The sequence below is a fragment of the Dendrobates tinctorius genome, unplaced genomic scaffold (assembly GCF_039654945.1).
Source record: "Dendrobates tinctorius isolate UK_male_01 unplaced genomic scaffold, ASM3965494v1 ptg000070l, whole genome shotgun sequence".
Taxonomy (NCBI): Eukaryota; Metazoa; Chordata; class Amphibia; order Anura; family Dendrobatidae; genus Dendrobates; species Dendrobates tinctorius.
Genome location: NW_027361738.1, coordinates 84,379,252 through 84,406,833, shown reverse-complemented (window position 1 = coordinate 84,406,833; position 27,582 = coordinate 84,379,252). Strand labels below are relative to the sequence as shown.

Here is a 27,582-nt window from a genome sequence, read left to right as displayed (position 1 = left end):
TCTCCGCTGTGAGCCCCCTCTCCGCTGTGAGCCCCTTCTCCGCTGTAAGTCCCCTCTCCGCTGTGAGCCCCCTCTACGCTGTGAGCCCCCTCTCCGTTGTGATTCACCGCTCCGCTGTGAGTCCCCGCTCCGCTGTTAGTCCCCTCTCCGCTGTGAGCACCCTCTATGCTGTGAGCCCCCTCTCCTCTGTGAGCCCCCTCTCCGCTGTGAGTCCCCACTCCGCTGTGAGTCCCCACTCCGCTGTGAGCCCCCTCTACGCTGTGATTCACCTCTCCGCTGTGAGCCCCCTCTATGCTGTGAGCCCCCTCTCCTCTGTGAGCCCCCTCTCCGCTGTGAGTCCCCTCTCCGCTGTGAGCCCCCTTCTCTGCTGTGAACCCCCTCTCCGCTGTGAGCCCCCTTTCCGCTGTGGGCGCCCTCTCCGTTGTGAGCCCGCTCTCCGCTGTGAGCCCCCTCTACGCTGTGAGCCCCCTCTATGCTGTGAGCCCCCTCTATGCTGTGAGCCCCCTCTCCTCTGTGAGCCCCCTCTCCGCTGTGAGTCCCCTCTTCGCTGTGAGTCCCCTCTCCGCTGTGAGCCCCCTCTCCGCTGTGAGCCCCCTCTACGCTGTGAGCCCCCTCTACGCTGTGAGCCCCCTCTCCGCTGTAAGTCCCCTCTCCGCTGTGAGCCCCCTCTACGCTGTGAGCCCCCTCTCCGTTGTGATTCACCGCTCCGCTGTGAGTCCCCGCTCCGCTGTTAGTCCCCTCTCCGCTGTGAGCACCCTCTATGCTGTGAGCCCCCTCTCCTCTGTGAGCCCCCTCTCCGCTGTGAGTCCCCACTCCGCTGTGAGTCCCCACTCCGCTGTGAGCCCCCTCTATGCTGTGAGCCTCCTCTCCGCTGTGAGCCCCCTTCTCTGCTATGAACCCCCTCTCCGCTGTGAGCCCCCTTTCCGCTGTGGGCGCCCTCTCCGTTGTGAGCCCCCTCTCCGCTGTAAGCCCCCTCTACGCTGTGAGCCCCCTTCTCTGCTGTGAGCCCCCTATCCTCTGTGAGCCCCCTCTCCGCTGTGAGTCCCCTCTCCGCTGTGAGTCCCCTCTCCGCTGTGAGCCCCCTCTATGCTGTGAACCCCCTCTCCGCTGTGAGCCCCCTTTCCGCTGTGGGCGCCCTCTCCGTTGTGAGCCCCCTCTCCGCTGTGAGCCCCCTCTACGCTGTGATTCACCTCTCCGCTGTGAGCCCCCTCTATGCTGTGAGCCCCCTCTCCTCTGTGAGCCCCCTCTCCGCTGTGAGTCCCCTCTCCGCTGTGAGCCCCCTTCTCTGCTGTGAACCCCCTCTCCGCTGTGAGCCCCCTTTCCGCTGTGGGCGCCCTCTCCGTTGTGAGCCCGCTCTCCGCTGTGAGCCCCCTCTACGCTGTGAGCCCCCTCTATGCTGTGAGCCCCCTCTATGCTGTGAGCCCCCTCTCCTCTGTGAGCCCCCTCTCCGCTGTGAGTCCCCTCTCCGCTGTGAGCCCCCTTCTCTGTTGTGAGCCCCCTCTCCGCTGTGGGCGCCCTCTCCGCTGCGATCATCCAGCCATGGCAGGTTGCTGCCTCTACATGAACATATTACGGTCTTGACTTTCCAGCTAAGGAGAACATCATTGCTGATAAAAATAGAAGACGGGTCATGTCTAAAGCCCGGGGCCGTGACCGGGAGTAGCGCTGAGCTCGGTGTTCTCTGCGGCGCGGTTTGTGCTCCGTGCTGTGCTGATAACAGAATGATTTCATTTTACAGGAGAAAAGAAAATGAGAAATAAATGTCTTGAGAAAATTCATCACGAATCTCACCTGCTCCATAGATATTCAATCATGTGACCATAATTCCTGCACCAGTCCACCCAGAACAGAGCGAACCTGGGGGCAAACCTCATCTGACACAGTGAGAACATGATGACCGTGCGCAGAGCACCAGGTACGAGCGCTGCAGCACAATACCAGCCCGAGGGTTTGTCTATATCATTTTGTGTAGCTTTAAAATGTAAAGTTTCCAAACTTTCCATGCTGGACAAAATTATATATAAATTAGCTGAAGAGCCCGACGCTGCCCGGGCATAGTAACTAACTACGGTTATAACAAATTATAATGATTATATCTATATACATAAAGCTGAGTGTATAGCCCCGCCCACTCTGTATAGCCTCATTCACTATAATATCCCACATCGTCCCGTCAGTCAGAGCCACCGGACTACTACCCCTAATATCCCATATCATCCCGTCAGAGTCACCGGACTACTACCCCTAATATCCCACATCATCCCGTCAGCCAGAGCCACCGGACTACTACCCCTAATATCCCACATTATCCCGTCAGCCAGAGCCAGCGGACTACTACCCCTAATATCCCACATCATCCCGTCAGCCAGAGCCACAGGACTACTACCGCTAATATCCCACATCATCCCGTCAGCCAGAGCCACCGGACTACTACCCCTAATATCCCACATCATCCCGTCAGCCAGAGCTACCGGACTACTACCCCTAATATCCACATCATCCCATCAGCCAGAGCCACCGGACTACTACCCCTAATATCCCACATCATCCCGTCAGCCAGAGCCACCGGACTACTACCCCTAATATCCCACATCATCCTGTCAGCCAGAGCCACCGGACTACTACCCCTAATATCCCACATCATCCCGTCAGCCAGAGCCACCGGACTACTACCACTAATATCCCACATCATCCCGTCAGCCAGAGCCACCGGACTACTACCCCTAATATTCCACATCATCCCGTCAGCCAGAGCCACCGGACTACTACCCCTAATATCCCACATCATCCCGTCAGCCAGAGCTACCGGACTACTACCACTAATATCCCACATCATCCCGTCAGCCAGAGCCACCGGACTACTACCCCTAATATCCCACATCATTCCGTCAGCCAGAGCCACCGGACTACTACCCCTAATATCCCACATCATCCCGTCAGCCAGAGCCACCGGACTACTACCCCTAATATCCCACATCATCCCGTCAGCCAGAGCCACCGGACTACTACCCCTAATATCCCACATCATCCCGTCAGCCAGAGCCACCGGACTACTACCCCTAATATCCCACATCATCCCGTCAGCCAGAGCCACCGGACTACTACCACTAATATCCCACATCATCCCGTCAGCCAGAGCCACCGGACTACTACCCCTAATATTCCACATCATCCCGTCAGCCAGAGCCACCGGACTACTACCCCTAATATCCCACATCATCCCGTCAGCCAGAGCTACCGGACTACTACCACTAATATCCCACATCATCCCGTCAGCCAGAGCCACCGGACTACTACCCCTAATATCCCACATCATCCCGTCAGCCACAGCCACCGGACTACTACCCCTAATATCCCACATCTTCCCGTCAGCCAGAGCCATCGGACTACTACCCCTAATATCCCACATCATCCCGTCAGCCAGAGCTACCGGACTACTACCCCTAATATCCCACATCTTCCCGTCAGCCAGAGCCATCGGACTACTACCCCTAATATCCCACATCATCCCGTCAGCCAGAGCCACCGGACTACTACCACTAATATCCCACATCATCCCGTCAGCCAGAGCCACCGGACTACTACCCCTAATATCCCACATCATCCCGTCAGCCAGAGCTACCGGACTACTACCACTAATATCCCACATCATCCCGTCAGCCAGAGCCACCGGACTACTACCCCTAATATTCCACATCATCCCGTCAGCCAGAGCCACCGGACTACTACCCCTAATATCCCACATCATCCCGTCAGCCAGAGCTACCGGACTACTACCACTAATATCCCACATCATCCCGTCAGCCAGAGCCACCGGACTACTACCCCTAATATCCCACATCATCCCGTCAGCCAGAGCCACCGGACTACTACCCCTAATATCCCACATCATCCCGTCAGCCAGAGCCACCGGACTACTACCCCTAATATCCCACATCATCCCGTCAGCCAGAGCTACCGGACTACTACCCCTAATATCACACATCGTCCCGTCAGCCAGAGCCACCGGACTACTACCCCTAATATCCCACATCATCCCGTCAGCCAGAGCTACCGGACTACTACCACTAATATCCCACATCATCCCGTCAGCCAGAGCCACCGGACTACTACCCCTAATATCCCACATCATCCCGTCAGCCAGAGCCACCGGACTACTACCCCTAATATCCCATATCATCCCGTCAGCCAGAGCCACCGGACTACTACCCCTAATATCCCACATCATCCCGTCAGCCAGAGCCACCAGACTACTACCCCTAATATCCCACATCATCCCGTCAGCCAGAGCCACCGGACTACTACCCCTAATATCCCACATCATCCCGTCAGCCAGAGCCACCGGACTACTACCCCTAATATCCCACATCATCCCGTCAGCCAGAGCCACCAGACTACTACCACTAATATCCCACATCATCCCGTCAGCCAGAGCCACCGGACTACTACCCCTAATATCCCACATCGTCCCGTCAGCCAGAGCCACCGGACTACTACCCCTAATATCCCACATCATCCCATCAGCCAGAGCCACCGGACTACTACCCCTAATATCCCACATCTTCCCGTCAGCCAGAGCCACCGGACTACTACCCCTAATATCCCACATCATCCCGTCAGCCAGAGCCACCGGACTACTACCCCTAATATCCCACATCATCCCGTCAGCCAGAGCTACCGGACTACTACCCCTAATATCCCACATCATCCCATCAGAGCCACCAGACTACTACCCCTAATATCCCACATCAACCCGTCAGCCAGAGTCACCGGACTACTACCCCTAATATCCCACATCGTCCCATCAGCCAGAGCCACCTGACTACTACCACTAATATCCCACATCATCTCGTTAGCCAGAGCCACCAGACTACAACCCCTAATATCCCACATCATCCCGTCAGCCAGAGCCACCGGACTACTACCCCTAATATCCCACATCATCTCGTTAGCCTGGGGTCAGAACCAGAGCGCTGAGTTGAACGGTCCTAACTTCCATACCGGGGATCCCTTTAAGAGATGTCTGGAGTCAAAACCAAAGCGCTGGATGGATTTGCCCTGACTTCCATACCAAAGATCCCTTTAAGAGGGAAGATGTGCTTATGGGATGGAGGATGTGTGATGGGGATATGGGCAGGGAGGGGGGATTCATTTCTGTCATGTGCTCTCTGCTCCTTTCTGCGGGGCAGACGGTGGCTGGAGCTTATGTTCCCGGGGATGCAAGATTTCTCCCACCCGGTCAGTGTCTGTTGAGGTGTTAAGAGTGGGAAAACTGTTGCTCATAGCAATCAATCACAGCTCAGCTTCTTTTAAACAGCTCTGGTGAAATGAAAGATGCTTTGTGATTGATTGATGACACACACACACACACATTCAAATTTATATATAGAGATATATAAAAAAAAGTTACTCTTTAAATCTTTCTCCAAGTTCTTGCTGTACAGGTGGGGCAGAGACCCTGATTTCACATGTGATATGTCACATACTCGGCTGCTTAATGCAGTTTTCATACAATCCCTGTTTTCTCTACTACAGATCTAGCAGAGCTCAGATTATTGAGGGTTGTATAACCACGCCAGCACCACTGATTGGCAGCTTTCTGTGTACACTGTGCATAGGAAGGGGAGGAGTTACACAGAGAAGGAGGACTACATAGCATGAAACAACTAGTCCTCTAGTAATAATCTCCTGCTGATAAAACATATTTTTAAAACAACAAGCAGAACAGTAATTGACACATCACTGGAATCAGGCTCTCTGCCCTTACATGATGCTACTCTCAGATAATATGTCAAAAACCTTGTGACAGATTCCTTTTAAATCAGTTGTTGGCCAATTACATTATTTAACAAGTATGTTATTTTCATATGGAAAATAGATGCACAATTAATTAACTACTATATACAAGAAATACTGCCTCCATGTGAAATAATATAACTACTGAACAAAAACATAACTACTATAATACTGCCCCTATATACAAGAATATAACTACTATAATACTGCTCCTATCTACAAGAATATAACAACTATAATACTGCTCCTATGTACAAGAATATAACTACTATAATACTGCCCCCTATGTGCAAGAATATAACTACTATAATACTACCCCTATGTACAAGAATATAAGTACTATAATACTGCCCCTATATACAAGAATATAACTACTATAATACTGCTCCTATCTACAAGAATATAACTACTATAATACTGCTCCTATATACACGAATATAATTACTATAATACTGCCCCTATGTACAAGACTATAACTACTATAATACTGCCTCTATGTACAAGAATATAACTACTATAATACTACCCCATGTACAAGAATATAACTACTATAATACTGCTCCCCCATGTACAAGACTATAACTACTATAATACTGCCCCTATGTACAAGAATATAACTACTATAATACTGCCCCTATGTACAAGACTATAACTACTATAATACTGCTCCTATTTACAAGAATATAACTACTATAATACTGCCCTTATGTACAAGACTATAACTACTATAATACTACCTCTATGTACAAGAATATAACTACTATAATACTGCCCCTATGTACAAGACTAAAACTACTATAATACTGCCTCTATGTACAAGAATATAACTACTATAATACTGCCCCATGTACAAGAATATAACTACTGCAATACTGCTCCCCCATGTACAAGACTATAACTACTATAATACTGCCCCTATGTACAAGAATATAACTACTATAATACTGCCCCTATGTACAAGAATATAACTACTATAATACTGCCCCTATGTACAAGACTATAACTACTATAATACTGCCCCTATGTACAATACTATAACTACTATAATACTGCCCCCTATGTACAAGACTATAACTACTATAATACTGCCCCCTATGTACAAGACTATAACTACTATAATACTGCCCCCTATGTACAAAACTAAAACTACTATAATACTGCCCTCTATGTACAAGAATATAACTACTATAATACTGCTCCCCCATGTACAAGACTATAACTACTATAATACTGCCCCTATGTACAAGAATAAAACTACTATAATACTGCCCCTATGTACAAGAATATAACTACTATAACACTGCCCCTATGTACAAGAATATAACTACTATAATACGGCTCCTATGTACAAGAATATAACTACTATAATACGGCAGTATTATAGTAGTTATAGTCTTGTACATAGGGGCAGTATTATAGTAGTTATAGTCTTGTACATAGGGGCAGTATTATAGTAGTTATAGTCTTGTGTGACTGTACGTGGAGGGTCCACTAATCTTTTTTGGCAAGATTAATCCACACTTGAGTGCGACTGTTTATCTACTGACTAGCCTTTCTAGAAAACACCGGCGATTGTCTAAACGCTGTGTCTAACATCATGTCCTCACTATATCTGAAACTGAACCTGTCAAAGACTGAACTCCTGGTGTTTCCTCCCTCTACTAATGTACCTATACCCGATATTGCCATTTACGTGTGTGGTTCCACTATTACTCCCCAGCAACATGCCCGCTGTCTTAGGGTCATACTTGATTCCGAGCTTTCCTTTGCCCCCCACATTCGATCACTGGCTCGCTCTTGTCATCTGCACCTCAAAAACATTTCTAGAATTCGACCTTTTCTTACTTTTGACTCTGCAAAAACTCTTACTGTTTCTCTTATTCATTCTCGTCTCGACTATTGTAACTCTCTTCTAATCGGTCTCCCTCTTACCAAACTCTCCCCTCTCCAATCTGTCTTCAATGCTGCAGCCAGGATCATATTCCTCACCAATCGTTACACCGATGCCTCTACCTTGTGCCAGTTATTACACTGGCTACCCATCCACTCCAGAATTCAGTATAAACTTATTACCCTCACCCACAAAGCCATCCATAGCTCAGCGCACCACCTTACATCTCCTCCCTTGTTTCAGTATACCACCCTACCCGCGCCCTCCGTTCTGCTGATGACCTGAGGTTAGCATCCTCAATAGTCAGAACCTCCCACTCCCGTCTCCAAGACTTTACACGTGCCGCGCCAATTCTTTGGAATGCACTTCCCAGGTCAATACGATTAGTCCCCAATCCCCAAAATTTTAAGCGTGCCCTGAAAACGCATTTATTCAGACAGGCCTACCGCCTCAACACATTAACCTAATCTATCCCTGTGTGGCACAGCCAAAAGTTTTACCATAACCAGATTTCCCGCATCATGTTCCCACATGCTTTATGCCTCCATTAGCCCTCTGTGTTTGTACTGTTACAAACTTAACATTATGGCTGGTCCATACAATCAGGACAACTGTTATCACCCACCTTTCGTGTCTCCCTCTTTCCTCATAGACTGTAAGCTTGCGAGCAGGGCCCTCATTCCTCTTGGTATTTGTTATAATCTACTGTATGTGATTATTGTTATGCTGTAATGTCTATTGTCTGTACAAATCCCCTCTGAAATGTAAAGTGCTGCGGAATATGTCGGCGCTGTAAAAATAAAATTTATTATTATTATTATTATTATTATTATGTACAAGATGTACAAGAATATAACTACTATAATACTGCCCCCTATGTACAAGACTATAACTACTATAATACTGCCCCCTATGTACAAGAATATAACTACTATAATACTGCCCCCTATGTACAGGAATATAACTACTATAATACTGCCCCCTATGTACAAGAATATAACTACTATAATACTGCCCCCTATGTACAAGACTATAACTACTATAATACTGCCCCCTATGTACAAGAATATAACTACTATAATACTGCCCCCTATGTACAAGAATATAACTACTATAATACTGCCCCCTATGTACAAGACTATAACTACTATAATACTGCCCCCTATGTACAAGAATATAACTACTATAATACTGCTCCCCCATGTAGAAGACTATAACTACTATAATACTGCCCCTATGTACAAGAATATAACTACTATAATACTGCCCCCTATGTACAAGACTATAACTACTATAATACTGCCCCTAAGTACAAGAATATAACTACTATAATACTGCCTCCTATGTACAAGAATATAACTACTATAATACTGCTCCTATGTATAAGAATATAACTACTATAATACTGCCCCATGTACAAGAATATAACTACTATAATACTGCCCCATGTACAAGAATATAACTACTATAATACTGCCCCTATGTACAAGAATATAACTACTATAATACTGCCCCTATGTACAAGAATATATCTACTATAATACTGCCCCTATGTACAAGAATATAACTACTATAATAATGCTCCTATGTACAAGAATATAACTACTATAATACTGCCCCTATATACAAGAATATAACTACTATAATACTGCCCCTATATACAAGAATATAACTACTATAATACTGCCCCTATGTACAAGAATATAACTACTATAATACTGCCTCCTATGTACAAGAATATAACTACTATAATACTGCCCCTATATACAAGAATATAACTACTATAATACTGCCCCTATATACAAGAATATAACTACTATAATACTTCCCCCTATGTACAAGAATATAACTACTATAATACTGCCTCCTATGTACAAGAATATAACTACTATAATACTGCCCCTATATACAAGAATATAACTACTATAATACTGCCCCTATATACAAGAATATAACTACTATAATACTTCCCCTATGTACAAGAATATAACTACTATAATACTTCCCCTATGTACAAGAATATAACTACTATAATACTGCCCCATGTACAAGAATATAACTACTATAACACTGCCACCTATATGAGAATTTACTGTAACTTGAAGCTCGCAGTCAGTGAGGATTATGCAGTCCTCAGTGATGAGAAATCCACATATAGATATCAGAAAAGCGGGATAAACAATAGCGAGGCGGCAGACATCAGGGCAGCACAAGAAAATGAAATATTAATCGTGCCTGAAGGTAAATGTGGAGGTGAATGAGTTGAAGAAGAAACATCCAGATGAGGATCCGGTTTTATTGTGACGATGAAGTCATTAAAAAAAGGAGGAGGAATAATTTATAACCAAAATGTAACCATATGCCTGACATTGTAGAAATGGAGCTGAACATCTGATTACTATTTCACAGCTGCTTTTTGCTGGGGCCCTGAGCTTTAGCTAATAGGTGTCTCAAGTAGAGGACCCCCCCCTCGGTGACGTCCATATGTTCTAATTAATAATGCAGATGTTGGCAGATCTTGACATTTTTCTTCAAATAATTGTTTGAATACTTAGAATGTCTTCTTCATTCACATCAAGAGCTGCATTCAAAATTCTGCTCCCATATGTAAAACAGCAGAACAGTTCTGAAAGTTCACTGGAGCCATGATAATGCAGAGAGCTCACACTCTGCTATGGCATGGACAGACACCGAACCAGCAGGGGCTTGCGGTGGTAGAGGAGATCCGGTGTTGTAAGTCAGGAAGCAGAATTGTGAGTTCGGCTCTGGAATTGGATGTAAAGTTGGGGAAAAAAAAATAATAGCTATAAATAAACTACTATAAAGGAATGGGAACATGAGTAGTCCGGGAGGTGAGGGGGCCGGGAATCTATACTGTGTCACATCAGCAGCGTGTCTTCACCTTTTTCTTTAAACATTCAGTGAAGCATACGGACGGACGGAAGGTTTCTATACAAACAGCCATATGTCTCTGCATATTTCATGAACGGCAGCTGCTGTCTTAAATAATACCTCATCCAAAAATAAGATGACGTCCGCCGGCTGCAGACTTCGTGATCCTGTGCAGTTTATCTATAGATCTCATTTTATTACATAACACAGATACATAGAAAAAAGAAAAAGGACGGAAGGCTGAAAAGAGAAGATCGAGATAAACAGAGGATGATAAAAATGGAGGCAGCACGCCGAACTTAGATGGTGAGGAGACGGATTTCAGTCAGGGCCATGAGAAGTCTCGGCTCAAAAATGACTAATCTTTTCTGAAGTAGAACAGTTAGGCTCTGTGCACACGGTGCGGATTCTGCTGCGGATCCGCAGCAGAACTGCAGCTGATGTACAGTACCATTATTGGCTATGTAAAAAAAAAAAAAAACGCTGTGCACATGCTGCGGATCTTTCTGCGCGGATTTCATGCACAATAAAAAAAGCAGCAGGTCACTTCTTTTCCATTCTACAAATCCGCAGGTGGAAAACCGCACAAAATCGGAAGTAAATCCGCACAAAAAATGCACTAAATCCGCAGGAAAAATGCAGATCATTTGACCTGTGGATTTAGTAAAATCCGCGCGGGAGAATCCGCACCGTGTGCACATAGCCTTAGGGTATAGGCACACGTTGCAGATTCGTGTGCGGAATTTTTAGAGCAGAATCTGCTATTTTTGGCAGCATCCGCAGGTCAAAATCCAAGCGTTTTTCCTGAGGATTTATTGCAGATTTTGTGCGGATTTCGCCTGCGTTTTTAGGCCCTGTGCACACGGTGCAGTTTCTACCGCGGATCTGCAGCAGAACTGCAGGTGATGTACAGTACCATTATAGCCAATGAAAAAAAAAACGCTGCAGATTTTTCTGCGCGGTAAAAAAAGCAGCATGTCACTTCTTTTGTGCAGTTTTGCTGCAGTTTTCCACCTGCTCCATTCTACAAATCCGCAGGTGGACAACCATAGTGGAAAACCGCACAAAAACAGCAGTAAAACCGCAAAAAAAAAGGGAAGAAATCCGCCGGAAAAATGCAGGTCATTTGACCTGCGGATTTCTTAAAATCCGCGCGGAAAAATCCGCGGGAGGATCCACATCGTGTGCACATAGCCTTACACCTGCGGATTCATATAATGGAATGGGTGTAAAAACGCTGCGGAATCCGCACGAAGAATTGATATGCTGCAGAAAATAAACCGCTGCGTTTCCGCGCGGAATTTTCCGCATGTGCACAGCGGTTATTTCCTATAGCATAAAATTGTACTGGAAATCACTAGCAAATCTGCAGCGGATCCGCCGTCCGCAACGTGTGCACACACCCTTATTCCAACATCTGACTCTGGAACATTACTCTTTGAGGATCTGCATTCAAGAGGTTTTGGTGATGTGATGACCATGGGGGCTTTTCATCCAAACTTTGCACATAGATAGATAATACAGTGGGTACAGAAAGTATTCAGACGTCTTTAAATTTTTCACTCTTTGCTTCATTGCAGCCATTTGGTAAATTCAAAAAAGTTCATTTTTTTCTCATTAATATACACTCTGCAAAATTTTAGCAAATTTATTAAAAAAGAAAAACTGAAATATCACATGACATAAGTATTCCGACCCTTTGCTCAGTATTGAGTAGAAGCACCTTTTGAGCTAGTACAGCCATGAGTCTTCTTGGGAATGATGCCACAAGTTTTTCACGCCTGGATTTGGGGATCCTCTGCCATCCTTCCTTGCAGATCCTCTCCAGTTCGGTCAGGTTGGATGGTGAATGTTGGTGGACAGCCATTCTCAGGTCTCTCCAGAGATGCTCAATTGGGTTTAGGTCAGGGCTCTGGCTGGGCCGGTCAAGAATGGTCACATAGTTGTTCTGAAGCCACTCCTTTGTTATTTTAGCTGTGTGCTTTGGGTCATTGTCTTGTTGGAAGGTGATCCTTCGGCCAAGTCTGAGGTCCAGAGCACTCTGGAAGAGGTTTTCATCCAGGATATCTCTGTACTTGGCCGCATTCATGTTTCCTTCAATTGCAACCAGTCGTCCTGTCCCTGCAGCTGAAAAACATCCCCCCATAGCATGATGCTGTCACCACCATGTTTCACTGTTGGGATTGTATTGGGCAGGTAATGAGCAGTGCCTGGTTTTCTCCACAAATACTGCTTAGCATTATCACCAAAAAGTTCTATCTTCATCTCATCAGACCAGAGAATCTTATTTCTCATTGTCTGGGAGTCCTTCATGTTTTTTAGCAAACTCTATGTGGGCTTTCATATGTCTGGCACTGAGGAGAGGCTTCCATCGGGCCACTTTGCCATAAAGGCCCGACTGGTGGAGGGCTGCAGTGATAGTTGACTTTGTGGAACTTTCTCCCATCTCCCTACTGCATCTGTGGAGCTTAGCCACAGTGATCTTGGGGTTCTTCTTTATCTCTCTCACCAAGGCTCTTCACTCACGATTGCTCAGTTTGGCAGGACGGCCAGGTCTAGGAAGACTTCTGGTGGTCCCAAACTTCTTCTATTTAAAGGGAACCTGTCACCTCGTTTTTCAGCTACGTGCTGCGGCCATTGCTTTTCGGGGCTTAGCTACAGAATTCTAGAATGCTGTAGATAAGGCCCCGATCTAACCTGAAAGATAACAAAAACAAGTTTTATTATACTCACCCGAGGGCGGTCCGGTCCAATGGGCGTCGCAGGTCCAGGTCCGGCGCCTCCCATCTTCATGCAATATTGTCATGTTCCTTGCTTCGTGTCGCGCTCCTGCGCAGGCGTACTGATCTGCCCTGTTGAGGACATTGCCAAGTACTGCAGTGCACAGGCGTCGGGAAAGGTCAAAGAGGCCCAGTAATTGTAATAAATTTGCAAAAACTTCTAGATTTCTGTTATTTTTTTCTGTTAAGATGGAGTACAGATTGTACATTAATGAGAAAAAATGAACTTTTTTGAATTTACCAAATGGCTGCAATGAAACAAAGAGTGAAAAATTTAACGGGGTCTGAATACTTTCCGTACCCACTGTAGATAGTGTGGTGTAGTGACAACTGTGTCCGCTAGGAGGCACTGTGTGGATGTCCTAGGAGAGAGGCAGAATACTGAATGACCGTTGCGTATCTCAAGGTGGGTGGCCTTGAGATGGAGACTTGTGTGTGTGTTGATCAGCAGTGATACTGCTGAGGTGCTGTTTCAATGTGTCCGGGAGAAGTCTCCAGGTAGCTGGGGAGACGGGCGGAACTAGTTACCTACAAATCCACCCAGGGGTGTGGTTAAGAACGATACTGTAAAGAGTGTGTGAATGGTTCAAGGACCTGTGATGAGGTCATAGCCATGTGACCCGGTCAGCGTGGCTACGGACCATATAAGGTGGCAAGGGTAGGTCACATGGGTGAATGCTGGGACCTGGTTGGTCCGTTTTGGAAGGCCCCGTCTGGGAGAGATGGGGACGTCTTCCTGACAGCAAGGAACGCTGTGTTGAATGGCTGCACGTGCCTGATGATTCCCTGGAAGAAATGGACGTCTGCAGCATGATGAGGTGAAGCAATCATGAGGAAACCCTGACGTGGGTGAGATAACTGAGGCTGAAGAGCCTGTGTATGCCTTACCTGTGTGACCACAGGGGTTACAGAGCTGAACTCTGTCCTGAACGCTATGCTAATGTGATGAACTTTATGTTACTGCTGTGGGTTTATGATGCTGAATAAACCGCACGGACTATAATTGTTTTATGGAAAACCCGTGCCGGATCTGGTTTTGTGGCGGCTAAGCGAGTATCCACTACTTGAATAACAGCGCCACCTTACAATAGATAATAGATAGATAATAGATAGATAGACTATACATATATAACTCTAGTAATCTGCAGATACAGATGTAACCTGCTAAATAATGCGCCGTCTCTATAAGGGTGTATGCACACGCTGCGGATCTGCAGCAGTTTTTGCTGCGGTGTACAGTACCATAATATCCTATGGATATTAAAAACCGCAGTGCAGACGGTGCGGAATTTTCCGCGCGGTTTTGAAACCGCAGAAAGAATTGACATGTCAATTCTTTCTGCGGATTCCGCTGCGGTTTGCCATCTCCTCCATTGTGGAGATGAAAAACCGCAGGGCAGAACCGCAGGGCAATCCGCAGGTCTTTTGACCTGCAGATTTACCTGCGGATTTTACAAAATGTGCGTGGCCAAATCCGCACTGCAATCCGCAGCGTGTGCACACACCCTAAGGCTAAGTGCACACGTAGCAGAAAATTTCTGCTGGAAAACCTGACACCCTTCCCAGAAACCGCGTGTTTTTTTCAGCGCGTTTTTTGCGCAAAAAAATGCGCCGTTTTTATGTTTTTTTTACCGCGCGTTTTGAAGATGCATGGAAATAGCCAGAAACGCGGAAAAATCCGCGAAATTAATGAGCATGCTGCGTTTTTTACAGAGAAGCGGTTTTTTTCGCGGTAAAAACCGTATCAATATGCACCAAAAGTGTAAAATGCATAGAAATTAATGGGAAGCTTATTTTTAGCGGTTTTATTGGGAGAACCGCTAAAAAAACCGCTAAAAAAACGTTGTGTGTGAACACAGCCTAACTTGGAGCAGTTTTCTCTCGGCTTAGGAGGAGCAGCATAAGGCCACGTTCACACGTTCAGTATTTGGTCAGTATTTTACATCAGTATTTGTAGCCAAACCAGGAGTGGGTGCTAATACAGAAGTGGTGACGTGTTTCTATGATACTTTCACTCTGATTGTTGCCCTCCTGGTTTTGGCTTACAAATACTGATATAAAGTACTGACCCAATACTGACTGTGTGAACGTGGCCACTCAGTGATGCAGTCGTCAGTGGCGCAGGTCACACTCAGGGTTTGGCGCTGTGTGCGGTCGCGTCTGCTGTACATATGCCGGGCTGCTCTCCGTGTGACGCTCGCCCTTCTGTAAGTCGCTCCTCTCGGACACATTTCTTTTATAGCCGCTTTGTATCCAGAAGTGTCCGGAGCAGCTCCAGCCGGCGACTCCATCATTCTTCCAGGGAGATGACTTATGGCTCTGCCGGGTGAAGTGGCGTTCTGTGTCCCTCAGGGGCCCGGCTCACAGCAGACACATGGCCACTTAGGACATTACCGCGTCTATAGTCCGATTGTCCCCTGTGATCTGCATTGCAGATCGTCCCTTCTGCCCCGCGTCCACATGGCCGAGTCTTGAAACCATAAATCATGCACCAAAGGGGGCCCGGTCCGGGGGGCCGCACTAATTGTTCTCCATCTTCACCAGAAAATCACATCACGCGTTTTACAGACTCCCGGCCATTGTCCCTGGTCGCCGGTTGATGACATTAATGCATATCTAACTATTGGTATAATGAACCCATACAATAAAGTCGCCCCTTTCATGCCCTCCATATGGCGCTATGAGGCCCCCGCACAATATTCCCCCCGGCGCGCGTCCCCCCAGCTCTTGTGTGTCACTTCGTCTGGCAGCTGTGTGAGAGCAAATCACTTACCCACATTAGAGAATTCTGTATATACAACCCGGGCGACCCACCAAACCCAGCGGCACGGAGGACGGTGGGGGTAGTCACCCTGAGACCAGGACTCGATTAAATCACATCATAAAGGTCAGCGCACAAGAAAATGCAAGAACACAAACGGCGACATACAGCGATCGGGGCAGAGAGTATACAGTTGTATATACTGTAAGGAGGGTGTGACGGGGGCAGAGGAAAAGGGACAGCTGCAGCTTAAGGCGCTGTTCACACTCAGTTTTTTTTTTTTTTTAAGCACTCAAAAATGAGTTTTTACCCATAAACCCCTTTAAATTCGTTTTGGGCAATTTTTGGACGCATTTTTAATTTCCTCAAAACAGTTTTCAAAGAGTTTTTAATACTTTTTATTTACTTTACTGGTTTTTTTTTTGTTTGTTTTTTTTATATTAAAACGTTTTCTATCAGGATCCGCTACAACCATGTGACATGCACTTCCTTTTTTCCACCATCTTTTTCAGGTGGATGTCGGCCGGAATCTGCCTGAAAAAACACTGAAAAAAAAACAAACGACCTTGCTGTGTGCGTGCTCCGTTTTGGCTGCTTCAGGGTTCAGGAAAGCGACATGTTCATTCTTCAGGCTCCTTACAACGGAAGATCTAAGTAAAAGACGCCGACAAAAATGACGGTAACATGGCCAGCGGAGTCGTATCAGAAAAAAAAAAGCTTCCAACTTTTTCCTGAAGCGGCTTTGTTAAAGAAAACTCTGTTGGCTCTGCCATCGGATTACAAATGTCATATGCACATGTTCACACTGAGGGGCTTTTTTTTGTTTTTCAGAAGCAGAAACTCTATCAAATCCTTTTCAAAAACTCTTGGAAAATCCTCTTTGCTGTTCATTTGAAAGAGTTTTTTTGAGCTTTTTTTTTTCTGAAGAGGATTTAAGAAATCCATGGGGGAAAAAAACACGTCCCTTCTTTGACGCGATCCTAATTGAAAGCTGTCCAAACTACGCACTGCCCAAAACTCGTTAAAAAACAGCTTCAAGAAAAGTAAAAAACTGTTCCAAAACGTCCCTCAAAAAAAGGGAAGTAGTTCTAATGGAAACCTGATATTTTTTTTAAACTCCTAAAAATAAACACAAATTCATTATATGAACAGACAAATTTCCTACAGAAATAAATAAGAAAAATTTTCAGCGAGTTTTCCCAAGTGAAAAAAAAAATTCAGGTAGAAAAAAAATAAACTGATCAAAGAAAACATTCTGCTGCTCCCGTGCTCCTGTCTGAGTTCCCGTGCTCCCGTCTGAGCTCCCGTGCTCCCGTCTGAGCTCCCGTTCTCCGGCCTGAGCTCCGGCCTGAGCTTCCGTGCTCCCGTCTGAGCTCCCGTGCTCCCGTCTGAGCTCCCGTGCTCCCGTCTGAGCTCCCGTTCTCCAGCCTGAGCTTCCGTGCTCCCGCCTGAGCTCCCATGCTCCTGTATGAGCTCCCATGCGAGCTCCCGTGCTCCCGTCTGAGCTCCCGTCTGAGTTCCCGTGCTCCCGTCTGAGCTCCTGTCTGAGTTCCCGTGCTCCCGTCTGAGCTCCCGTGCTCCCGCCTGAGTTCCCGTGCGAGCTCCCATCTGAGCTCCTGTGCTCCCTTCTGAGCTCCCGTGCTTCCTTCTGAGCTCCCGTGCTCCCTTCTGAGCTCCCGTCTGAGTTCCCGTGCTCCCGTCTGAGTTCCCGTGCTCCCGTCTGAGTTCCCGTGCTCCCGTCTGAGCTCCTGTCTGAGTTCCCGTGCTCCCGTCTGAGTTCCCGTGCTCCCGTCTGAGCTCCCGTGCTCCCGTCTGAGCTCCCGTCTGAGTTCCCGTGCTCCCGTCTGAGCTCCCGTGCTCCCGTCTGAGCTCCCGTGCTCCCGTCTGAGTTCCCGTGCTCCCGTCTGAGTTCCCGTGCTCCCGTCTGAGTTCCCGTGCTCCCGTTTGAGCTCCTGTCTGAGCTCCCGTGCTCCCGTCTGAGTTCCCGTGCTCCCGTCTGAGTTCCCGTGCTCCCGTCTGAGTTCCCGTGCTCCCGTCTGAGCTCCCGTGCTCCCGTCTGAGTTCCCGTGCTCCCGTTTGAGCTCCCGTGCTCCCGTCTGAGTTCCCGTGCTCCCGTCTGAGTTCCCGTGCTCCCGTCTGAGCTCCCGTGCTCCCGTCTGAGCTCCCGTGCTCCCGTCTGAGCTCCCGTCTGAGTTCCCGTGCTCCCGTCTGAGTTCCCGTGCTCCCGTCTGAGCTCCCGTGCTCCCGTCTGAGCTCCCGTGCTCCCGTCTGAGCTCCCGTGCTCCCGTCTGAGCTCCCGTGCTCCCGTCTGAGTTCCCGTGCTCCCGCCTGAGCTCCCGTGCTCCCGCCTGAGTTCCCGTGCGAGCTCCCATCTGAGCTCCTGTGCTCCCTTCTGAGCTCCCGTCTGAGTTCCCGTGCTCCCGTCTGAGTTCCTATGCTCCCGTCTGAGCTCCTGTCTGAGTTCCCGTGCTCCCGGCTGAGTTCCCGTGCTCCTGTCTGAGCTCCCGTGCTCCCGTCTGAGCTCCCGTGCTCCCGTCTGAGCTCCCGTCTGAGTTCCCGTGCTCCCGTCTGAGTTCCCATGCTCCAGTCTGAGCTCCCGTCTGAGTTCCCGTGCTCCCGTCTGAGCTCCCGTCTGAGTTCCCGTGCTCCCGTCTGAGTTCCCGTGCTCCCGTCTGAGCTCCTGTGCTCCCGTCTGAGCTCCCGTCTGAGTTTCCGTGCTCCCGTCTGAGCTCCTGTCTGAGTTCCCGTGCTCCCGTCTGAGCTCCTGTGCTCCCGTCTGAGTTACCGTGCTCCCGTCTGAGCTCCCGTGCTCCCGTCTGAGCTCCCGTGCTCCCGTCTGAGCTCCTGTCTGAGTTCCCGTGCTCCCGTCTGAGTTCCTATGCTCCCGTCTGAGCTCCTGTCTGAGTTCCCGTGCTCCCGGCTGAGTTCCCGTGCTCCTGTCTGAGCTCCCGTGCTCCCATCTGAGCTCCTGTGCTCCCGTCTGAGCTCCCGTCTGAGTTCCCGTGCTCCCGTCTGAGTTCCCGTGCTCCCGTCTGAGTTCCCATGCTCCAGTCTGAGCTCCCGTGCTCCCGTCTGAGCTCCCGTCTGAGTTCCCGTGCTCCCGTCTGAGTTCCCGTGCTCCCGTCTGAGCTCCTGTGCTCCCGTCTGAGTTTCCGTGCTCCCGTCTGAGCTCCTGTCTGAGTTCCCGTGCTCCCGTCTGAGCTCCTGTGCTCCCGTCTGAGTTCCCGTGCTCCCGTCTGAGCTCCCGTGCTCCCGTCTGAGCTCCCGTGCTCCCGTCTGAGCTCCTGTCTGAGTTCCCATGCTCCTGTCTGAGCTCCTGTCTGAGTTCCCGTGCTCCTGTCTGAGTTCCCGTGCTCCCGTCTGAGTTCCCGTGCTCCCGTCTGAGTTCCCGTGCTCCCGTCTGAGTTCCCGTGCTCCCGTCTGAGTTCCCGTGCTCCCGTCTGAGTTCCCGTGCTCCCGTCTGAGTTCCCGTGCTCCAGTCTGAGCTAAAGTGCTCCTGTCTGAGCTCTGATACCCTGCTATTTCTGGCAGATGTCCTGCATGTTAAAATGTTATCGCCATCTTCGTGAATGAGTGATTTCTGATAGAGATTGAAAAAAATAAACAGTAAATTGAAAAAGTGCTTTTATTAAAATTTTTAGCTGTTTTTGAGATATTAACAATTTTATTTTGTTTACAGCTGGTTGCCTTGGGAACCAACCACCGCTGATGTCAAGACTGTAAGCATTATATGAAGTTGGCCAGGATTAGAAGACAACAGTGCGCTCCAGTGATCCCAGCCTATTGTAAAGCAGTGCTTAAAAGCTCAATAGAAAGAGCTGGTAAGCGCTGTGTGTGTTTGGCCACCGCAGCCAAGACAGCAGTGGTGGTCTGCCACAAGGCAACAAGCTGTAAACAAAACCAAAAAAATGGTAATATCTCAAGAATGGCTAAATATTTGAACAGACAATGAATTGCAAAAGTGTTTCTTTTTACAAGGTCTTTCTGAAAATATCCATCTGTGAAGAGTGGAACGACGCATTATGTAGGACATTACGGTGTTACTTGTGTAGGGTGATTGCGGTAAGAACTTTACCCCAAGAAACAGTCAAGAACATTCCTAATCAGCAGAAGTTTTCCAATCAGTGTAGGATTAGTAATCAGGAGAAAGCCTGAGATACAATGTCCTGTCCATAAAACCACAAACATTTGGTGAAAATTAACTACAGAAGCGATGAGGCGTTTTAAGGCTGAGCTCTCCCAGGACTCACTGAAGTCCACAGCGTGGAGACGTCATCAGAAGGAGCGCTATTATTTGTAATTACCTTACAATTTCTCAGAGTCTCCTAAAAGAAATCACTGTGATTAGAAGACGTCCTGAGCCTCCGCTATCCTGAGGCCATATAACATCAATACACAACAGTGTCGCATCTGACGGATGAACACTAACGACTGGCCAGAGAGGAAAACTCTGAAATTACAGTTCTTATACTCTTATCCATGGGGAGCTATAGTAGTTATATTCTTGTACATGGTAGCAGTACTATAGTAGTTATATTCTTGTACATAGAGGGCAGTATTATAGTAGTTATATTCCTGTACATAGGGGCAGTATTATAGTAGTTATATTCTTATCCATGGGGAGCAGTATTATAGTAGTTATATTCTTGTACATAGGGGCAGTATTATAGTAGTTATATTCTTGTACATAGGATCAGTATTATAGTAGTTATATTCTTGTACATAGGATCAGTATTATAGTAGTTATATTCTTGTACATAGGAGCAGTATTATAGTAGTTATATTCCTGTACATAGGGGCAGTATTATAGTAGTTATATTCTTGTACATAGGGGCAGTATTATAGTAGTTATATTCTTGTAAATAGGATCAGTATTATAGTAGTTATATTCTTGTACATAGGAGCAGTATTATAGTAGTTATATTCTTGTACATAGGGGCAGTATTATAGTAGTTATATTCCTGTACATAGGGGCAGTATTATAGTAGTTATATTCTTGTACATAGGGGCAGCAATATAGTAGTTATATTCTTGTACATAGGAGCAGTATTATAGTAGTTATATTCCTGTACATAGGGGCAGTATTATAGTAGTTATATTCTTGTACATAGGGGCAGTATTATAGTAGTTATATTCTTGTACATAGGAGCAGTATTATAGTAGTTATATTCTTGTACATAGGGGCGGTATTATAGTAGTTTTATTCTTGTACATAGGGGCGGTATTATAGTAGTTATATTCTTGTACATAGGGGGCAATATTAAAGTAGTTATATTCCTGTACATAGGGGCAGCAATATAGTAGTTATATTCTTGTACATAGGAGCAGTATTATAGTAGTTATATTCTTGTACATAGGGGGCAGTATTATAGTAGTTTTATTCTTGTACATAGGGGCGGTATTATAGTAGTTATACTCTTGTACATAGGGGCAGTATTATAGTAGTTATATTCTTGTACATAGAGGGCAGTAGTATAGTAGTTATATTCTTGTACATAGAGGGCAGTATTATAATAGATATATTCTTATCCATGGGGAGCAGTATTATAGTAGTTATATTCTTGTACATAGAGGGCAGTAGTATAGTAGTTATATTCTTGTACATAGGAGCAGTATTATAGTAGTTATATTCTTATCCATGGGGAGCAGTATTATAGTAGTTATATTCTTGTACATAGGAGCAGTATTATAGTAGTTATATTCCTGTACATAGGGGCAGCAATATAGTAGTTATATTCTTGTACATAGGGGCAGTATTATAGTAGTTATAGTTATATTCTTGTACATAGAGGGCAGTATTATAGTAGTTAGGACATATGGAAGCTTTTTGTATGAGTGGGCAGGGAAGCAAGACTCACAGGTTTTTTCTATAAGAGGGTGTGGAAAGCAGGACTCACAGGCTTTCTCTATAAGTGGGTGTGGGAAGCAGGACTCACAGGCTTTCTCTATAAGTGGGTGTGGAAAGCAGGACTCATAGGCTTTCTCTATAAGTGGGTGTGGGAAGCAGGACTCCCAGGCTTTCTCAATAAGTGGGTGTGGGAAGCAGGACTCCCAGGCTTTCTCTATAAGTGGGTGTGGGAAGCAGGACTCACAGGCTTTCTCTATAAGTGGGTGTGGGAAGCAGGACTCACAGGCTTTCTCAATAAGTGGGTGTGGGAAGCAGGACTCACAGGCTTTCTCGATAAGTGGGTGTGGGAAGCAGGACTCACAGGCTTTCTCTATAAGTGGGTGTGGAAAGCAGGACTCATAGGCTTTCTCTATAAGTGGGTGTGGGAAGCAGGACTCCCAGGCTTTCTCAATAAGTGGGTGTGGGAAGCAGGACTCCCAGGCTTTCTCAATAAGTGGGTGTGGAAAGCAGGACTCCCAGGCTTTCTCTATAAGTGGGTGTGGGAAGCAGGACTCACAGGCTTTCTCTATAAGTGGGTGTGGGAAGCAGGACTCACAGGCTTTCTCAATAAGTGGGTGTGGGAAGCAGGACTCACAGGCTTTCTCGATAAGTGGGTGTGGGAAGCAGGACTCACAGGCTTTCTCGATAAGTGGGTGTGGGAAGCAGGACTCACAAGCTTTCTCTATAAGCGGATGGGGAAAGTAGGACTCACAGGCTTTCTCTAACCAGTGAGTCCTGGTATAATTCCAGCTAGGGTGGAGATATTGGTTGTCACCAAGCTTCACCAAAACATAAGAGACCATTCAGTTTTGCATAACCTGCCACAAGAGGATGACTCAAATAAATATATTTACAAGGACTTATTTTTATATGGTGCCACATGCTTTTTAGACTACCCACAGATACCGAGATCATGGGCCACCTAAACTTCTCACTGGAAAGCTATGTAACATATCCAGCACGCCTAAATGAGCACTCACTACAAGACTTATACCTTGTGTTATACCTAGTGCAGGCCCTTAGGGGGCAGTATATGACAAAGGCATTCCCTACTGTTGGGCCAAGAAATTATACTGGAACCCCCAAAATAACACTTGTGGGGGAAGGTACGAGAACAGACGGAGGTCTGAACAGGCTGCAGTACTCCATATTGTTTACTATGCACAGTGCCGTACGTGATACAGTGGTCGCATCTGGTATTGCATCTCAATCCCGTTGACTTGAATGGGACTGATCAGCAATGAGTTGCAATGCCAGGCAGGGAAAATAATTGCTGATATTGATCAAATCACGGGAGGAATCCCGTGTGTAATATGACGCAAACACTTAGGTTGGCAATTAAATTAGCGAAATCTCAGGACGGTGAATGTCGTAAACTGATTAGTATATAAATATTGATATCCCCTGTACAGAGAGAGGGGTCCGGCCATAGATATCATAGCCCCTCACCCATGCCATCCTGACTTGACTTAAAAGCTTCCTCCAGATTAAAGCTGGCCATGCACTATAGACAGGCTGAAGCCTCAATCGGCTGACAAGTATCCCTCCTTCCCCGGCCACACACATGCATGCTCGGTTCAGCTGAGCATGCATGTGTTATGAACACATAGTGTTCAGTAGGTGGCTGTTAGCGGTCGATATCTGCTGTCAGGGCTGGAACGCGCTGGATAAATAGTATCATACACCAGAGCTGCTGCAACTCTTACAGCCTATACCGTACTCCAGAGCTGCTTTCATAACTCTGCTGATAAGGCAGCACAATGGAAACTAAAGGATCAACATCACCGTATGCTTTAGTTTAAAGTCGGTCAAATTTGCCAATTTTGGCGCCACCAACAGTTCATCAGATATTTTCAGGGGCCCCCAAACTGCTCCCCGATGTCATTGGACAAGGATTGGGCGGTTGGAACTACAACATCTGAGTCTCTTCAGGAAAGATCAATGACTCGTGGAGCTGTCTGCTAGCAGATGGTTTTCCGCTTTCAACAGTGAGAACAGAAGACCCCTGGTCTGAGCGCTCACGTGTGCGGGGGAGTCGGGAGACGGCTATCTCATGTGTATGGCCATCCTTACAGGTCTATGGTGTACGTGCCGCTGTATAGGGCTATCTCCACCATGAACACCATGTGATAATAGGGTCACAATGGGATTCTTCATGCTAGTTCATCCCTACGGTGTATGATGGGGCTGAGGTCCGGCTCTGTGCGGCCCCTTATATTCTCCCCCATGTCTGTAGGGAGCTTGTGCCAGGGCTGTGGAGTCTGTAAGCCAAACCTGCGACTCCGACTCCTCAATTTTCCTTCCACCAACTCCGACATATATTGCTTATATTTAAGTGAAAAATGTATTGTAGTACAATGTGGACATCCGACATTTAATCATTTTTATGATACAATAATCAAGACATTTAGATAGAACATAATATCTATTTATTGGAATACAACTGTAGAACACAAAAAACTGTAATTGTAAATATGTAATACACTGTATAATATTGATTATATATATACAGTATATATATATATAAATAAAACACTATGTAATAAACTATGTAAGTGGCAAAAAACAGTTTTCAACAAAAACATACTAAATAACATTTGTGCAGTCTATGAATTTGTTCTAAGAAATAGAATTGCCTCCATCAGATCCTCCTTCATAGATGACCTCAAATCTGACCTAATAATTTTAAGGCCAGAGAACAACCTCCCTACACTAACTTGGGTTGGAGGCAAAGCCGTAACCACACGGGCAACATCTCTAACAATTTCCAAGTATAAAGGAATTGCCTCATGCACAGTCAGTTTTGATGAACGGTTGAATTTTTCTTTTTCTTTGAGAGCAAGTGAAACATTTTGCTGAAATCTGGTCAATCTGCTGCTATAGGAGATGGAGTGAAATCTTTTTCCTTGCAGCAACGCTTTGCCTGCTCCATATCATTCAAATACTTGTCAAACTCCTCATCTGATGAGGATGAAGATATGGCAGCAGTAGCACTGTCAGGACCCAAGTCCCCTTGCGCCTGGCAGTCCTCCTGTAGGCCACTCATCCTAACTGCTACCTCAGTCAGAGCTTCTTTTCATTTAGTAAGCTGTTGATCATCAAGCAATATACGATGACTTGGATCCACATAAACAGCTGCCAGAAAAATGCTATTTTCCAATAGCTGTGTCTCTCTCCGTTTCATTGAAGCAGAAATGCCATCTGCGATTAAATCTCCTCTTTGGGACAGGCAAAATAGCAAGTTCTTCCTCTCCCTTGCAAAAATGCCAGGAGTTAAATCCTCAGCTTGTAATTTTTTAGTCACGGTAAATGGGTGATTAAGCAATTCCTTCAATTCAGCCACCTGTGTCCATTGACCTTCATTTAGGGTTACCTGAGGGTTCGCCATGTCTATAAGAAACGGTTTCAGCCAGGATCAAAACTAGGGGGGGGCAGAACCTCATACTGTTCCGCAGAATCTCATACTGCACACCTCAGCTGCTGCAGAACCTTATACTGCACACCCCTACACTTGAAAATAAAGCCTGCACCTTAAGATGTGGTGAATGCAGTCTATTTATTCCAACTATCAATTGATGTTGATGTTGATTTTACTGAAGACGAGCAATGCCTGTCCTGGGCGTCCTTTTGGACAGCTATGAGGTGTACCTGACTGGTGCTAAACAAAAAAGCAGTGTTAGTCTGTGTGCTATCCGGCTTTCATTCTTTTTGGTACAGATAAGATACGGATACAGATATGGATATATAGATAGAGCAGATTTCTAATCTGCTTTTGCTATTGAAAACATTATCTATGAGCTCAAAAGCCTTTCAGGTGATTCGGTTTTTTAAAAAGCTGATCTGCTTTTGCAACTGAAAAACGTATCCTCAAAAAACGCAGAAAAAACGCTGTGTGTGAATGTAGCCTTAGATCAGGAATAGAACAGCCATTTATAGGACATTTCATAACTTTCCCAAATTCCTATGAAAAAATATTCAGCACATTCTGCATTGAACTACTGTACCCAATTTATATATTTTAGGAGTCGGACCATTTTATACCGACTCCAACTCCGACTCCACCAAAATGAGCTCCAACTCCGACTCCACGACTCCGACTCCACAGCCCTGGCCTTGTGCACTGGGTACAGTCATGGGGGACAGATAAGGGTCTTCTCCAGACTGTTCCCACAAAGCTGAAGCTACAATTGTCCACAATGTCTCGTGCTGAAGATGATTTCCCATCACTGGAGCTGAGGGTCCGAGGCCGCCCCCTGAAAACAGCCCCATAGCATTATTACCATCCACCATCTGTACAGGGGGCACAATGCAGTCAGGGGGTAACGTCCTCCTGGAGTCACCAAACCCAGACTCCTCCATCAGACGCAGATAGAGAAGTGCGATCCGTCACCGCACAGAACACGTCTCCTCCAGAGTCCAGTGGTGGCGGCTTTACACCACTCCATCTGACGCTCAGCATTGTGCTTGGTGATGTACGGCTGCATGCAGCTGTGCTTGGCCGTGAAGCTCTCTGCCTCCCCCTCCCCTGCTCTGTAACGTTACGGGGTCTCCACTTCGTGGCTAAGTTGCTGTGGCTCCTTCCTCTTCTCACAGGTGACGGGGGAAGATTCAGGAGGAAGAAATGTCATGAACGGACTTGTTACCCCGATGGTGCCTATTAAAGAACCACGTTGGAATCAGTGATCTCTGGACCAACGGCCGTTCTGTCACATGTAAGACAGCATGGCGGTGAGGCCGGAGCCGAGGGTTATACACCGAGGGGAGTTAGAAGGGCTGGAATTAATTCATTGGGGGGCGAGGGGCTGGAAGTTATACGACAGGGTGTGAGGGGCCGGAGGTTATACACCACGGGCAATGGGACTAAATAAAAAACCTAAATTCAATTATGAAGATACGTGGCCCAATAGTTTTCCCCATAGTGTAAATTGTTATAGAACGCCCGGTGGTCCCCGGAGCCCCACATACATTTTAGACAAGGAGGGATCAGCTCATATAAATGCTGAACCTCAAAGCAAACCCATATGATTGGCTGCTATGAGACCTAAAGTCCCTGGGGTAAAAATAGTTTGGTTCTCCTGTCCCTTTAAAGCTAGAGCTGTATAGGTGTGACCCCGCACTCTGTATATAGAATTACATCAGAATATTAGTATATACAGGACTCCTGTCCGCGCTCTCCTATATCAGGACGGAATATTTATAGAATCATCGATCTTTGTTTTGCTGTTACTCATCCCATAAATAATTAAGAGATCAGTGGGAACAGGGGCGAGGAACGTTCTTATATTCATATTCTATTTTCTAAATGGACAGAAAAAGAAACAACAATTGTCCGTAAGAAATCCAGAGGGGGTGTGAGAGCAAATCACTGCGGGGGGGCCGCACATAACATACATTATATCATTAACATGTATGGCAAGAACAATGTATCACAAGGTAAACGTCATAGCCCCGAATCTCCACCCGAAAATGAGAATGTATTCTGCCTAACACAGATTATTTCTATCACTATTCTGCTGGTACAGTCACTGTGTACATACATTACTGATCCTGAGTTACATCCTGTATTATACCCCAG

At 46.5% G+C, this 27,582-nt stretch overlaps 1 protein-coding gene and 1 long non-coding RNA gene across 3 annotated transcripts in view; one reads left to right on the top strand and one right to left on the bottom strand.

Annotated features, from left to right (window-relative positions):
- Positions 1-17,879, top strand: part of LOC141095763 (uncharacterized) — a 28,561-nt gene extending 10,682 nt beyond the window's left edge. The window contains exons 3-4 of the long non-coding RNA XR_012233469.1: positions 1,739-1,915; positions 16,633-17,879. This is a non-coding gene — a long non-coding RNA (uncharacterized lncRNA). The remainder of the gene's footprint in view (positions 1-1,738; positions 1,916-16,632) is intronic.
- The window catches only part of PPP1R9A (protein phosphatase 1 regulatory subunit 9A), a 219,191-nt gene that overhangs the window by 112,660 nt on the left and 78,949 nt on the right, over positions 1-27,582 (bottom strand). The gene's annotated exons all lie outside the window — the stretch shown is intronic.